This window comes from Salvelinus sp. IW2-2015, linkage group LG12 (genome assembly GCF_002910315.2).
Source record: "Salvelinus sp. IW2-2015 linkage group LG12, ASM291031v2, whole genome shotgun sequence".
Classification (NCBI taxonomy): Eukaryota; Metazoa; Chordata; class Actinopteri; order Salmoniformes; family Salmonidae; genus Salvelinus; species Salvelinus sp. IW2-2015.
Genome location: NC_036852.1, coordinates 5,981,690 through 5,996,234, shown reverse-complemented (window position 1 = coordinate 5,996,234; position 14,545 = coordinate 5,981,690). Strand labels below are relative to the sequence as shown.

Here is a 14,545-nt window from a genome sequence, read left to right as displayed (position 1 = left end):
CGTGTGCCTTCCCTTTGAGGTTATACATGTACCTGCGAAACCACTCTACAACATGAACTACACAGTGGAAACTGTGATGTTCCAAGCTTACCCTAAAAAGCTAATATTTCTTCGACGCTGGGACCCATTTCTCAGAAGGCAGATGACTATTTCTGTGTCCACGAATCTACAGGGCTCAGTCGAGCAGGGTTTTCTCAGTATCATAGGACTTCTTCCCCCTATGTCCTATCATCTGCTCAGTGCTATACCTAACCTTGTCGGAACTAGAGCAGCTTACGAGCCCCTGGGAGAGCGCTGTGCTTGTTCCTACCAGATATACCCTGCGTGTGGTTCATACGTTCATGACTTCCCCCAGTCCAGCAACATCCATGATTCTGTTAGCCTGCGTGCACTCAGGCACCCTGAAGCAGACCCTGTGGAGGCTTAACTGGTTGCGACAGCACCTCACCAAAACAAACAGCGTCTAGCCCTAATGGACGTTTCAAAAGGTACACAGGGATACACAGAGGACCACAGAGAGCAGATTAAGGTCAAAAACGACATGCACATACACTGAAGAAGGCCTTCGAAGAGGAGGAAGGATTGTTGGCACGAGGAGAGCGACGACGAGCAGAGAGAGACGGGGGGGGGGGTGAGAGGGGGGGGCGGGAGGGGGGAGGGGAGGGAGGAGGGCGGGAGGGGAGGAAGAGAGAGGGTGGGGAGGGGGGGTGGGGGGGAGGAGTGGGGGGGGGGTGGGGCGGGGGGGGGGGGGGCGGGGGGGGGGCGGAGGAGAGAGGGAGAGGGGGGGGGGTAGAGAGAGAGAGAGAGAGAGAAGAGAGAGAGAAGAGAGAGAGAGAGGAGATGAGAGAAGGAGAGAGAGAGAAGAGAGAGAGAGAGAGAAGAGAGAGAAGAGAGAAGAAAAAAACGATCCAGCCCGAAACAACAACACAAACCACTCAAAGATTCTGCTCTTTCTCAATTCACAGCAGCGAATGTGTCTGTGTGTCACCATCCGTCACTGTCTACATGAGTGAAAGAGACGGTTGTAAGGCATATTTCCTTGATGTTATTGAGAAGATTTGCATGGCTCAGGCCCACTCTATTGTGTTATTAAATAACAAGCAATTCACCATTGTGATGTGCCTGCAGCCCCAAACCACCGCTGCAGCTCTTTGGCTTCGGCCGCTGCGCAAGCTCCAACTCATTATGGATCGCTTAACATGGACAGCCATAAAAGAGGCCTATTTTTGTATCTTCCGGCAAGCGGAGGCTTGGTCTAACAGCCCCGGGTATACATATAAAACAAACGTTTGTAAGACCATCAGAACTTAGAGGGCGTGTGTTGTCGTGTGTGTGTGTGTGTGTGTGTGTGTTGTGTGTGTGTGTTGTTGTGTGTTGTGTGTGTGTGTTGCTGTGTGTGTGTGTTGCGGTAGACGACATTCAACCCAAGTCAAGTCTCGATGAAAAGAGCATGCTCATGGCCGTTTTTGGTTTGAAAATTTCAAAAGGCACTCCACATCTGAGCTGATCTTTGTTGCAGTGCACTGGACAACGCCTTGAGGATCGATATGTAGCAGATTTATTAAAGAGCAGATTGATACTATCCAAGAGCAGTGAATACTACATCAAAGCAGTCGTGCAGGTTTCTTCTTTTTCTTCTGTTCTTTTGTTTGACAATGACTAGGGCGTGGTGTCCGTGCTGCTGTGGCGACGACGTCACGGGTAGATCTAGCTGATAGGAATTGGCCTTGGTTGAGGGGTGACTTGTGATTCGGTAACCGTTTGGCAGGGCGAAGGCATGGTCGTGGTAGTTTCATGGTCAGCAGCGTCCCACGGCATGGACGCCGCAGGCGCCTCTGTGCGTGGCAACTTGCGATTCCTGCTAACAAGAGGAGGAGGAGGAGGGAGATGTAAGGTACCCGCGCTGTACTGTCACCCAAAGATAATTTAGTTACAGACCAATCCGCTCCTCCTCCTTAACATGCTAGATCTAGCCTTTTCCTTCCCCTCCGTCTCCCGAAGTGTGCAGTTGTTCAGTCCCGCTCATTGCATTCGAAACTAAGGAATGTACCTGTTTTGCTCTACATACGGGTATAGGGCTACTCCCTGGTTGGGTGCCTGTTGGGGAGGTGTGGCAGCTCGGTCTCCATGCGGTCGCTCAGACATAAGCCCTGGAGTTCCGGCCTGACTGCACTTCCCAGTCCATCCCTCCATCCATCAGCCGCCGCACCGGCACCCCCACAGACCCTCAGCATAGTAGCCCTAACCCGTAATGTAAGCAACAGTTACATTCTTAGTTCGAATCACATGAGGCGGGACTCGAACAAGTGCAGCACTTCGGGGAACGGATGGGGAAGGAACTTCGGGCAATCACATGTTAAGAGGAGGAGCCGCAATGTCTAGTAACCTAAATAACCTTGCGTGACATACACTCGGTACCTTACATCTCCCTCCTCGCTCTCCTTCTGTCTCCAGCATGAATCCAAGTTTGCCAAGAGCGCCTCGGCGGCCGCCTCCGTGGGACACCTCGCTGGACCATGTGAACTATCCAGACATGCTCGCCTGCCAACACGTTTACATCAAAGTCAGCCTCCTCAACCAGGCCAATCGCATGCAGGCCTAGATTCTACCCTAAGTCTGTCTGCACACACTGCCCACGGAACCACAGCCCTGAGTCATTTCAAAACCAAAGAACAGAAAAAAAGAAGAACCTGCACACCTGCTCTTGATAGTATACTCATGCATTTGAGTGTATCATGTCTCTTTAATATATCTCTACATATGATCCTCAAGCCGTTGTCATGCTACCTGCAACAAAAGATCAGCTCAGATGTGCGAGTGCGTTTGAATTTTCAAACCAAAAGGACCGGGCCATGCGATCTCTTTCATCGAGACTTGATGGGTTGAATGTCGTCATCATCGGCGCAGAACACACACACACACACAACACACACCACACACCACACACACACACACACCAACACACACACACACACACACACACACACACACACGCCGCTCTGAAATTCTTCTATGTCTTTAAAACCGTTTGTTTTTTATTATGTAATACCCGGGGCTGTAGCACAAGCTCTGCTTGCCTGAGACTACAAAATAGGCTTTCTTTATGGCTGTCATTAAGCGTCCATATGAGGTGGAGGCTTGGCAGGCTGCCGAAGCCAAAGAGCTGGCGCGGTAGGTTGGGGCTGCAGGCACATCACAATGGTGAAGTTTGTTATGTTAATAACACAGATAGGTGGGCTAGCCATTTGCAAATCTTCTCATAACATCAAGGAATATGCCATTACCACCGTTTTCTCTTTCACTCATGTCAGTGAAGGATGGTGACACACAGACACTATTCTCTGCATGTGAATTGAGAAAGAGCAGAATTCTTTGAAGTGGGTTTGGTGTGTTTGTTTCGGGCTTGGATCGTTTTTTTCTTCTCTCTCTCTCTCCTCTTTCTCTCTCTCTCTCCTCTCTCTCTCTCTCTTCCCTCTTCTTCTCCTCTCTCTCTCTCTCTCTCTCTCTCTCTCATCTCTTCTCTCTCGTTCTCTCTTCTTATCTCTCTTCTCTCTTCCTCTCTCTCTCTCTCTCTCTCTCTCTTCTCTCTCTGATCTGCTCACGTCTGTTTTCCTCTTTCTATAGGCCACTTCTTCAGTGTAACTGTGCATGTCGTTTTGACCTTATCGCTCATCGCTCTCTGTGTATCTCTGTGTAAACTCCTTTTGAGGCAGTCCATGGGCTAGACGCTGTTTGTTTTTTGGTGAGTGCTGTCGCAACCAGTTAACGCTCCACCAGGGTCTGCTCAGCTCTGCTCGAGGCAAACAGCAGGCTAAACAACATGGATGTTCTCTGACTGGGGGAAGTAATGAACAGTACATGAACACATCAAGCTGAGGGTAATATCCTGGTAGGACACACAGCGCCATCTCCCAGGGGCTCGTAAGCTGCTCTAGTCCCGGTTGAGGCTATGCACTGAGCAATGATGGAATAGGGGGAAGGGTTTATTCCTGGTCTTCGGATGACTTTATTCTCTGATATGACGTAATCGCATTCCGTCCTGGAATGATTCGTTTCAAGAGTATTTCCGGTTCTGTATACCCAATGGAGGCACAATAAGACATTTTATTGATTATTGACTTTTCTCAATACAGCCAGTTAGTGTTTGGAGAAATTACTGTATTTGTTTTTTCCGGCGAAGGATCATTTGGATTTGCTGTGTCCAGGTCCCGACTCGACACGACGGCCAGCCCCGCCCGTGCCCTACAGACCGTGAGGCCTCTGTCCAGCCGTCCCAGTCCCACTCCAGCAGGAGTTGGACACCAATCAATGAGCTGTATGACACGCTCTGTCAGAAGACAAATTATGTAGGAGAGAGATCTACGCACACACACTCACTGCACACCGACTGGGATTTCGTTTGACTTGAACGTTGTTTGTGTCTCTGTGTTTCTTCTTCGCTCTCACAGCCCAATGGAGTGCTTCCTCATGACAATCTGGTGTTCATTTAATATGCCCGGCGAACAAGACAATTGGATTCATGTGAAGGGTGGGCTGGACAAGAAGATGCTTCTGTGATCGTGTCCCGAGTGCCGGGAACCGGTACGTGTCCCAAACCCCTGACTTTCTCAATGCCTTACAAGGTAATGAATAATGAAAAACACACGTTTCTCTTCTATTGTTTTAATGCCTCCCCAGGCTGACCTGTGTGTTCCGCGGCTGAACGAGGGAGACCAGGTGTTCTTGAATTACGGTCAGGACATCTCAGAGCACCCCACGACCAGGTGGTCATGTTCATCAAGGCCAGCTGTGGGGAGAGCGACTCAGGAGGTAACCTGCTGGTCAGACCCAACGGTGCAGCGAGAGAACAGAACAGCCCTCTAACGGGGCCTTGTGGTCCTTTACGGTATTTATGATCTTTGCGGTCCTTGTAGCTCAGTTGGTAGAGCATAGGCAAGCCAGGCGATAGTGGGTTTCCTGCTTCGGCACCATCCATACTAAAAAGTCACTTTGGATAAAATCTTCTCGCAAATGGCATGTGTTATTATTCCATTTTTTACCAGCAAGTGTTTGTAAAACCACAGCTTGCCTTCCCTAGAACAAGAGGGAGTGCATATGCCCAGGAAGAGTAGTTGTTGTTTGCTAAAAGAATGGGGATCGCTAATAAATACCAATAAAATAGCTTCCTGTCCTCTGAAACAAGAGGGATAGGGACCATAGCTTGCCTGTCCTGAAACAGGGGGTAGTGCGGGACCATAAGCTTGCCTGTCCCTGAAACAAGAGGGAGTGAGGGACCATAGCTTGCCTGTCCCTGAAACAAGAGGGATGAGACCATAGCTTGCCCTGTCCCCTGAAACAAGAGGGAGTGAGACCATACTTGGCCTTCCTGACAAGAGGAGTGGGGACCATTGCTTGCCGTGTCCTGAAACAGAGGGAGTGAGGGACATAGCTTGCCTGTCCCTGAACAAGGGGACGTGAGGACCATAGCTTGCTGTCCCTGAAACAAGAGGAGTGAGGGCCATAGCTTGCCTGTCCCTGAAAACAGGGGAGTGAGGGACCATAGCTTGCCGTCCCTGAAACAGAGGGAGTGAGGGACTAGCTTGCCTGTCCTGAAACAAGAGGGTGAGACCATAGCTTGCTGTCCCTGACAGGGGCCATAGCTTGCCTGTCCTACAACAAGAAGGGAGTGAGGCGGCCATAGCTTGCCTGTCCCTGAACCAAGGGAGTGAGGGACCATAGCTTGCCTGTCCTGAAACAGAGGGAGTGAGGCCATAGCTTGCTGTCCGTGAAACAAGAGGGGTGAGGGCCCATAGCTTGCCTGTCCCTGAAACAAAGAGGAGTGAGGGACCTATTAGCTTGCCCTGTCCCTGACAACAAGAGGAGTGAGGACCATAGCTTGCCTGTCCTGAAAACAAGAGGGAGTGAGGACCACTGCTGCCTGTCCCTGAAAAAGAGGGAGTGAGACCATAGCTTGCCTGTCCCTGAAACAGAGAGCTGCACGGGACCATAGCTTGCCTGTCCCTGAAACAAACGGGACGTGAGACCATAGCTTGGCCTGTCCCGTGACACAAAGACTGCGAGTGGGGACCACTGCCTGCCTTTCCCGTTAAACAATAGCAGAGCAGGGTGACCATAGCTTGCCCGTGTCCTCAAACAACGAGGGTGAGGGACCATAGCTTGCCTGTCCCTGAAAACAAGAGGAGTGAGGGACCATAGCTGTGCCTGTCCCTGAACAAGAGGGTTGAGGACCAGCATTGGCCTGTCCTGAACAAAGGGAGTGATGACCATAGCTGCCTGTCCTGAAACAGAGGAGTGGGGAACCATTAAGGCTTGCCTTAGTCCCTGAATACAAGAGGGTGCAGTGGACCATAGCTTGCCTGTCCCTGAAACAATGAGGGAGTGAGGGACCATAGCTTGCCGTCCCTAAACAGAGGAGTTGAGGGACCATGCTTGCCTGTCCCCTGAAACAAGAGGGAGTGAGGGCCATAGCTTGCCATTCCCTGAAAACAAGAGCGAGTCGGAGACATAGCTTGCCTGTCCTGAAACAAAGGGAGTGGGACCATAGCTGCCTGTCCCTGAAACAAAGAGTGAGGGACCATAGACTTTGCCTGTCCCTGAAACAAGGAGGATGAGGGACCATAGCTGGCCTGTACCTCTAAACAAGAGGAGTGAGGCATAGCTTGCCTGTTCCCTGAAACAAGACGGGAGTGAGGCCCATAGCTTGCCTGTCCCTGACAAGGGAGTGGACCATAGCTTGCCTGTCCTAAACAAAGAGGAAGTGAGGGACCATAGCTGCCTGTCCCTGAAACAAGAGGATTCGAGGACCATAGCTTGCCTGTCCCTGAAACAAGCAGGGCAGTGAGGACCCTAGCTTGCCTGTCCCTGAAACACGCAAGAGGGAGTGAGGGACCTAGCTTGCCTGTCCCTGAAGACAAAGAGGAGTCGAGGGACCATACGTGCCTTCCTAAAAGAGGGAGTGAACCATAGCTTGCCTGTCCCTGAAACAAGAGACGTGAGGACCATAGCTTGCCTGGTGTCCCTAAACAAAGGAGTGAGGGACCATAGCTTGCCTGTCCCTGAAACAAGAAAGGGGAGTGAGACCCTAGTTGCCTGTCCCTGAAACAAGAGGGAGTAGAGGGCATCATAGCTTGCCTGTCCCTGAAACAAAGGAGTGAGGGACCATAGCTTGCCTGTCCCGAACAAGAGGAGTGAGGGACCATAGCTTGCTGTCCCTGAAACAAGAGAGTGAGAGACCATAGCTTGCCTGTCCACTGAAACAAGAGGAGTGAGGGACCATAGATTGCTCTTCCCTCGACAAAGAGGAGTGAAGACCATAGCTTGCCTGTCCCCTGAACACAGGGAAGTGAGGACCTAGCTATGCCTGTCCTAACAAAGGAGTGAGGCACCCATAGCTTCGCTGTCCCTGAAACCAAAGAGGGATGAGGGACCAATAATAGCTTGCCTGTCCCTGAAACAAGAGGGAGTGAGGGACCATAGCTTGCCTGTCCCTGAAACAAGAGGGAGTGAGGGACCATAGCTTGCCTGTCCTATATTGGGTCGATACAGTTGCACTATACTATGGGCATTGGTTTGATTAAAGTTGGAGTCCTTTGCGGTGAAATGGCCACGTCCGTTTGGGATATTACAACAACAAAGACATTACTTCTAATAGCAAACACTGTTTTATTCCCTCGGACATCGTTGCACGTGCGATACAACAGAAGAGTATGTACTACGATATATATATTTTTTTTATTACGTTTCCGGATGCTCTTCTCCTTTTCAAAACCAAAACAATTACAAATGCGCCTGGGGCAGCCAGTGGCGCTGTCTCGCCTAATGGGGATCTCAGCTTTAAGGCAAAGCATCAGTCTGACAGTGTATTCACTTGGGAGGGACGTTTTTCATTTGGCTGCTGCCTTTCTGCCGTTCCCTTTTCTTGGTTTTCTGAGTTCCTATCACCTGCAATGAATGTGCAATGTTCAATCACGCTGTCATCCTTCCTGTCGTTCCTCCAGCCATGTATGACCTGGTGGAGGAGGAGAAGCTGGAGGATGGAGATACGGAGTCTAACTACCAGTACTCCCCAGAGAGGGCTCCCCAGGACCAGCCCCAGGACCAGCCAGACCACCACCCATCCTGCTGGAGAGACTCCATACTACAGCTGAAAGAAGGCTTGAGCACTGGYGCCGTACAGCAGCAGTTTGATGTTAGTCCACATATACTAGAAAATATAGTTTATGTTTAGCTGAAGGAGGGCCTGAGTACTTGGAAGGTTGACGTTTATTGGGATGAATCTTGTCCTGGAGGCAGAGCTGAGTGATTTCTGGTYGATGGGCCAGTTGCAGTCAAAATTGGCTATATTGTAAAAATGTATGAAAACAAAAATGTGTTTTTTGGTCTTAATGTAAGGTTAGGGTTAGGCATAATGTTAGCAGTGTGGTATTATTATTATATTTTTGTTGTTGTTAATGTTTATTTTGTTATGTGGGGTTAACATTAGGGTTAGGTTTCAAATCAGATTTTATGACTTTGTCCCTGTGCCAGCTGGTTCCCTGAAGAGCTGCCTCCAATACATGAGTCATCCCAATAAGAGATTTCATTAATGAGGGTTGCAGGTAGCCTAGTGGTTAGAGTGACAAAGTGAAAAATCTGTCGATGTGCCAATAAGCAAGGCACTTAACCCTAATTGCTCCAGGGTCGTCGTTGACAATGACTGACCCTGGTCGTGACCTCACTCTCCGAGAGGTGTCTCAGAGGGAGTTGGGATATGCAAGAAAACACATSAAATAGGACTAATATAAGAACCCACCAAATGATATTATAATTAAATGCCAACCTGTGAGTACTGGGTCCATACAGGCACAGTTTGTTCAAAGATTTTTATAACTATTTGCATAATTCCATTGGGGAACGCCTACTCTGTGAAGTGCTCGTGTGCAATAACTARATTTGCCCTTGCATTCCTTCTAAACAAAGCCATTTTTGGAAACGTTGGCAAAGGGTAAAGTTCACAAACTTAGTCCACTCTGTCCGTAAACAGATTCTTGTTTTGGGAACAGAAAACTGTATGGAGATGCTTCTTCGATGAGAAAATCTACAGAATGTAGGCCCAGATCCATCTCACTCCATACTCCCCCACTGCCGGCCACCAGGATGCTTCAGATTTATACATTTAGTGTATTATCTGGCTCCTTGCTCTATCTGTGTTGTGATGTTAGTCCACTTATCCTAACTATAGTATTATGCTTGTTGTTCACATGGGCCAAATAACTAGCGCTACCTCTGTGGCCCCATGGCCCCTGTGTCTCTGAACTGCTCCCAGTCCACTTTGATGTTATTAAATGCAGTTGGTTATTCAAAGATTCCACTGGTTCTAGAATGTATTTCACATTGCACATGGCTAAGACTGATCAGATAGCATATACGTCATTTACCAGAAAGAGAGATGGACGAGAGTGAAATAGAGAGATGTAAGGAAATATTGAAAGTCTATTGCTTCCTGTTATTGCTCCACACTGCCTCAAACGTTTCCTGTTTGTGTTCCACTCATGGGTTATCAGTGAGAATTGTGGTTTAGTGTAACCTAGAAACCAAGCTCATGTCATGGCCCGGTCTGAACTTCAGTTAACTTAGGACAAATGTTAACCATTGTTTTTTTGTTGTGATGTTTCTCAGCAACTCTACCGGAAAAGGCCCGGGTTGACAATGTCATGTGCCAAATTACCTCAGAACATTTCCAAAAATCGATATCGAGACATTTCACCGTGTGAGTATACTGAACCATCAGAACTGACATCTTATGCTGTACTTCCTCATACAATGACGTAAGTAAATGCCCTCTGTCTCAACTGCCACCCCTTTCTTCTCTCATCCTCTCTCTCTTCCTGTATCTGCCCTCTCACAGATGATGCAACCAGGGTTATTCTGAAGGGCAAGGATGGGGACTATATCAATGCAAATTACATCAATGTGAGGGCCTTCTCCCTTCTTCTTTTCTTGATACTCAACACTCTTTGATATATACGCCACAATCTTTGATTTTATTACCAAGACCGGACARCTTCCTTCGGCTAGGTAATGAATATCACACAGACAAAAACACCCCCGGAAAGAGATTGACTTTTCTTGATAGATACTCAACACTTCTTAAAGTGTGTGTACATAGACTGAAATATGAATTTGCCAATATGCAGCTATACGTATSTGTATATTTGCCAACCCATGCCATTCTCCTGGCCCATAGATGGTGATCCCAGCGCCCAGTGCTGTAAACCGTTACATCGCGTGCCAGGGCCCGCTGCCCGCCACCTGCTCTGACTTCTGGAGGATGACTTGGGAACAGGGCTCCAACATGGTGGTCATGCTCACCACGCAGGTGGAGAGAGGACGGGTATGTCACGTCCCCAACCAGGGTTCGCTCTCTCCATTTCAGCCCCTTCCCAATGCTTTTGGTCTCGTTTTGGAATTTCTTGTGGTAACGTATGAGGTGAAAATTGAAGACGTTTCCATTCCCCYCAAAGAAAATAGACAAACTATTCCTCCTCTTATCTCCAATGATCCTTTTGTTTCATTCCCAGGTGAAGTGTCATCAGTATTGGCCCAACCCTGGTGCCATCGCTACCCATGGGGACTTCCAGGTGTCCTGTGTGACAGAAGAAGAGCAATCAGCATTCCTGGTCAGAGAGATAACTCTCACACACCTGGAGGTAAGGACCATTTCTTGTATCATCTCTCCAGGACAGACTACGTAAACATCGAGCATCTGACCAAAATGACTTGAGATTTTATTTCTGGGRTAACCGAGATTARTTCTTGCATTTAGTGAAAACTGTATGAAAAAAAGTATAAAAACATAAAAATASATTTGATTGATTATATCCAGAGTGAGGAGAGCAGGTCGCTGACTCAGATCCAGTACATGGCCTGGCCTGACCACGGTGTACCAGACGACTACTCTGACTTCCTGGACTTTGTCAGTCTGGTCCGCAGAAAGAGGGGGGGCAAGGAGGAGCCAGTGATCGTACACTGCAGGTAAGGTCTAGTTCTTACACAAATACTGCATACACTAACGAGTAAGCTCTTATCCCCTCAACTAACATCTGTAAGCCATCTCGCTGTTGATACAGCTTTGAAGTAGGTCTAKGGAATTTTACACAACATCTTTGAAAAATATAAGCCTTTGTACATCTGCCTCATAACCTGGCTTAAAGAAAAACATGTTCCCTTTTTCTTCGAATCAGATGTTAAGACACTTTGCATGTTGTTGTAGCAACAGTGGTTGATTGCAGTGTAAGTAGCGGGAATGAGGATTTGAATCCTCTTCTGTCYTTGCTGCCATCTTCAGCCTCATCTCACTCACCTCYTCCTCTGTGTCTCTGTGCAGCGCTGGGATTGGTCGGACGGGGGTGCTCATCACCATGGAAACAGCCATGTGTTTGATTGAGTGCAATCAGCCCGTGTATCCGRTGGATATCGTGAGGACAATGAGAGACCAGAGGGCCATGATGATCCAGACTCCGGTAATCTGATCTGTCATGCAATAGAAATGAGACGAAGAGCAGAGGCTCTTTCCTCAATAGACGGGTTGGTTGTTTAGCAACAAAGCCGACACGTGCGCGACTATGGGGCAAAACAGACYGGGTTGGCTTAGACCAGGGGTCTCCAAACTTTTCTAGCATAAGAGCTACTTAAAAAGAAATGAGCATGTCGCAAGCTGCTAATTTGTTATTTTATAGCTTATTCTTCTCTACACAGCAACTCTACCCCGGGTCCTTGGTGTACAAGATATGTATTTTCTGTCAATATACCTGGTAAAATAATGGMTAATAAACAATTCTAAGGGGGCCCAAATAAAAAAAAATCTTCAGTTTTTAACTTTCACTATTACAATTATTCATAGACAAACAATGGAAATCGATGTTCTAAGTCCATGTCAGTGCCTAAATCACATCCGAAGACAAAAAAATACTAACAAATTTGGATTTGTGTGTAATTCTAGCGCATCTAGCAAGAGCGGAATGTGTTGGCCTGAGCTATGTTTCTGCTGTTCTAGTTGAATCTAGTTCCTCTATGACCTTGCTGTCATCGGTACTGTTCACTCCCATTTAACCTTGGTCTCTTTGCTCTGTTTGCTTCCAGAGCCAGTACAGGTTTGTCTGTGAGGCGATCCTCAAGGTGTTACCGAGGAGGAGCTGGTCAAACCGCTGACGCCCACAAAGCTCCGGACACCCATAAGTCTCTGCCGCCTACAAGCCTGACACCCGTAGAGTCTCTGACAACCACCCCAAAGCCCTGAACACCCGTAGAGTCTCTGCAAACACCACAAGCCCTACACCCATAGAGTCTCTGCCGCCTACAAAGCCCCTGACACCCATAGAGTCTCTGATGCCTACAAAGCCTCTTGACACCCGCAACTGTCTCTGACACCTACCATAAGCCCCTGACACCGTAGAGTCTCTTGCGCACTACAAGCCCCCTGACACCCATAGAGTCTCTGATGCCTACAAAGCCCCTGACACCCGTAGCATCTCTGCACAACTACAAGCCCCTGACAACACAAAGCCCCTGACACCCGTAGGATCTTCTGACGCCTACAAAGCCTCTGACACCCGTAGAGTCTCTGACGCCCACAAAGCCGAACTCCGACACCACTAGCCCTTAACCTGACACCGTAGGTCTCTGATGATCAGCCTACAAAGCCCCTGACACCCGTAGCATCTCTGACACCTACAAAGCCCCTGACACCCGTAGCATCTCTGACACCTACAAGCCCCTGACACCTGTAGAGTCTCTGACGACCACAAAGCCCCTGACACCCGTAGAGTCTCTGACGCCTACCCAAGGCCCTGACACCCGTAGAGTCTCTGCAACCTACAACCCCTCACACCCGTAGAGTCTCTGACACCTACAAAGCCCCTCACACCGTAGAGTCTCTGACACCACCAAAGCCCCTGACACCCGTAGCATCTCTTGACACCTACAAAGCCCCTGACACCCGTAGTGCCTGCTAGATCAGTCTCTGACACCTACAAAGCCCCTGACACCCGTAGAGTCTCTGACGCCCACAAAGCCCTGACACCCGTAGAGCCTCTGATCTAAAAGCCCCTGACACCCGTAGAGTCTCTCGACCACCTACAAAGCCCCTCACACCCGTAGAGTCTCTGACCCTACAAAGGCCTACACCCTAGGTCTCTGCCCCAAGCCCCTGAACCCGTAGTCTCTACACCTACAAAGCCTGACACCCGTAGAGTCTCTGACGCCCACAAGCCCTGACACGTAGAGTCTCTGACGCCCACAAAGCCCCTGACACCCGTAGAGTCTCTGACCACAAAGCCCCTGACACCCATCAAAGCCTCTGAACCCGTAGAGTCTCTGACGCCCACAAAGCCCCTGGACACCCGTAGAGAGTCTCTGACCCCACCAAAGCCTCTGACACCCGTAGAGTCTCTACGCCCACAAAGGCCTCTGACACCCGTAGAGTTCTGAGCCCTACAAAGCCCCTGACACCTACAAAGCCCCTGACACCTGTAGAGTCTCTGGCGCCTACAAAGCCCCTGACACCCGTAGAGTCTCTGACGCCCCACAAAGCCCCTGACACCCACAAGCCTCTGACACCCATAGAGTCTCTGACACACAAAGCCCTGACACCAAGAGTCTCTGACGCCACAAAGCCTCTGACACCGTAGAGGTCTCTGACACCCACAAGCCCGACACCCATAAGTCTCTGACGCCACAAAGCCTTGACAGCCTACAAAGCCCTGACACCTGTAGAGTCTCTGCGCCTACAAAGCCCCTGACACCCACAAACCCCTGACACCCGTAGAGTCTCTGACACCACAAAGCCCCTGACAACCATAGAGTCTCTGACGCCCACAAAGCCTCTGACACCCGTAGAGTCTCTGACGCCCACAAAGCCTCTGACACCCGTAGAGTCTCTGGCGCCTACAAAGCCCCTGACACCCACAAACCCCTGACACCCGTAGAGTCTCTGACACCCACAAAGCCCCTGACACCCATAGAGTCTCTGACGCCCCACAAAGCCTCGACACCCGTAGAGTCTCTGACGCCACAAAGCCTCTGACACCCGTAGAGTCTCTGACACCCGTAGAGTCTCTGATGCCTACAAAGCGCTCTGACACCTGTAGAGTCTCTGCACGCCCACAAAGCCCCTGACACCCGTAGAGTCTCTGACCCGCCCCACAAAGCCTCTGACAACCGTAGAGTCTCTTGACGCCCACAAAGCCCCTGACACCCGTAGAGTCTCTTGACGCCCACAAAGCCTCTGACACCCGTAGAGTCTCTGACACCTACAAACCCCTGACACCTGTAGAGTCTCTGACGCCCACAAAGCCTCTGACACCGTAGAGTCTCTGAACCTACAAAGGCCCTGACACCGTAGCGTCTCGACGCCCACAAAGCTCTGACACCCGTAGAGTCTCTGACGCCCAAAGCCTCTGACACCCGTAGAGTCTCTGCCGCCTACAAAGCCCTTGACGACCTTAGAGCCCCTGACACCCACAGAGCCAGAGGTAGAGACAGAGAGAGTCGGCTTTATCCCTCCTGG

At 49.6% G+C, this 14,545-nt stretch overlaps 2 long non-coding RNA genes and 1 pseudogene across 3 annotated transcripts; 2 read left to right on the top strand and 1 right to left on the bottom strand.

The window, feature by feature from the left end:
• Positions 1 to 12,200, top strand: part of LOC111970937 (tyrosine-protein phosphatase non-receptor type 4-like) — a 35,299-nt pseudogene extending 23,099 nt beyond the window's left edge.
• A 113-nt stretch (positions 12,201 to 12,313) lies between these two features.
• LOC139028464 (uncharacterized) lies at positions 12,314 to 13,054 on the bottom strand. 2 transcript variants are annotated; one of them, XR_011480673.1, is made up of 3 exons: positions 13,008 to 13,054; positions 12,762 to 12,815; positions 12,314 to 12,370 (listed from the first exon to the last, which is right to left on the bottom strand). It is a non-coding gene; the product is annotated as an uncharacterized lncRNA (long non-coding RNA). The 2 variants fall into 2 exon arrangements; XR_011480672.1 differs by lacking the exon at positions 12,314 to 12,370 and adding an exon at positions 12,446 to 12,482.
• Positions 13,055 to 13,230: 176 nt separating this feature from the next.
• Positions 13,231 to 13,558, top strand: LOC139028463 (uncharacterized). Its single transcript, XR_011480671.1, has 2 exons — positions 13,231 to 13,298; positions 13,460 to 13,558. It is a non-coding gene; the product is annotated as an uncharacterized lncRNA (long non-coding RNA).
• The last annotated feature ends 987 nt before the right edge of the window (positions 13,559 to 14,545 follow it).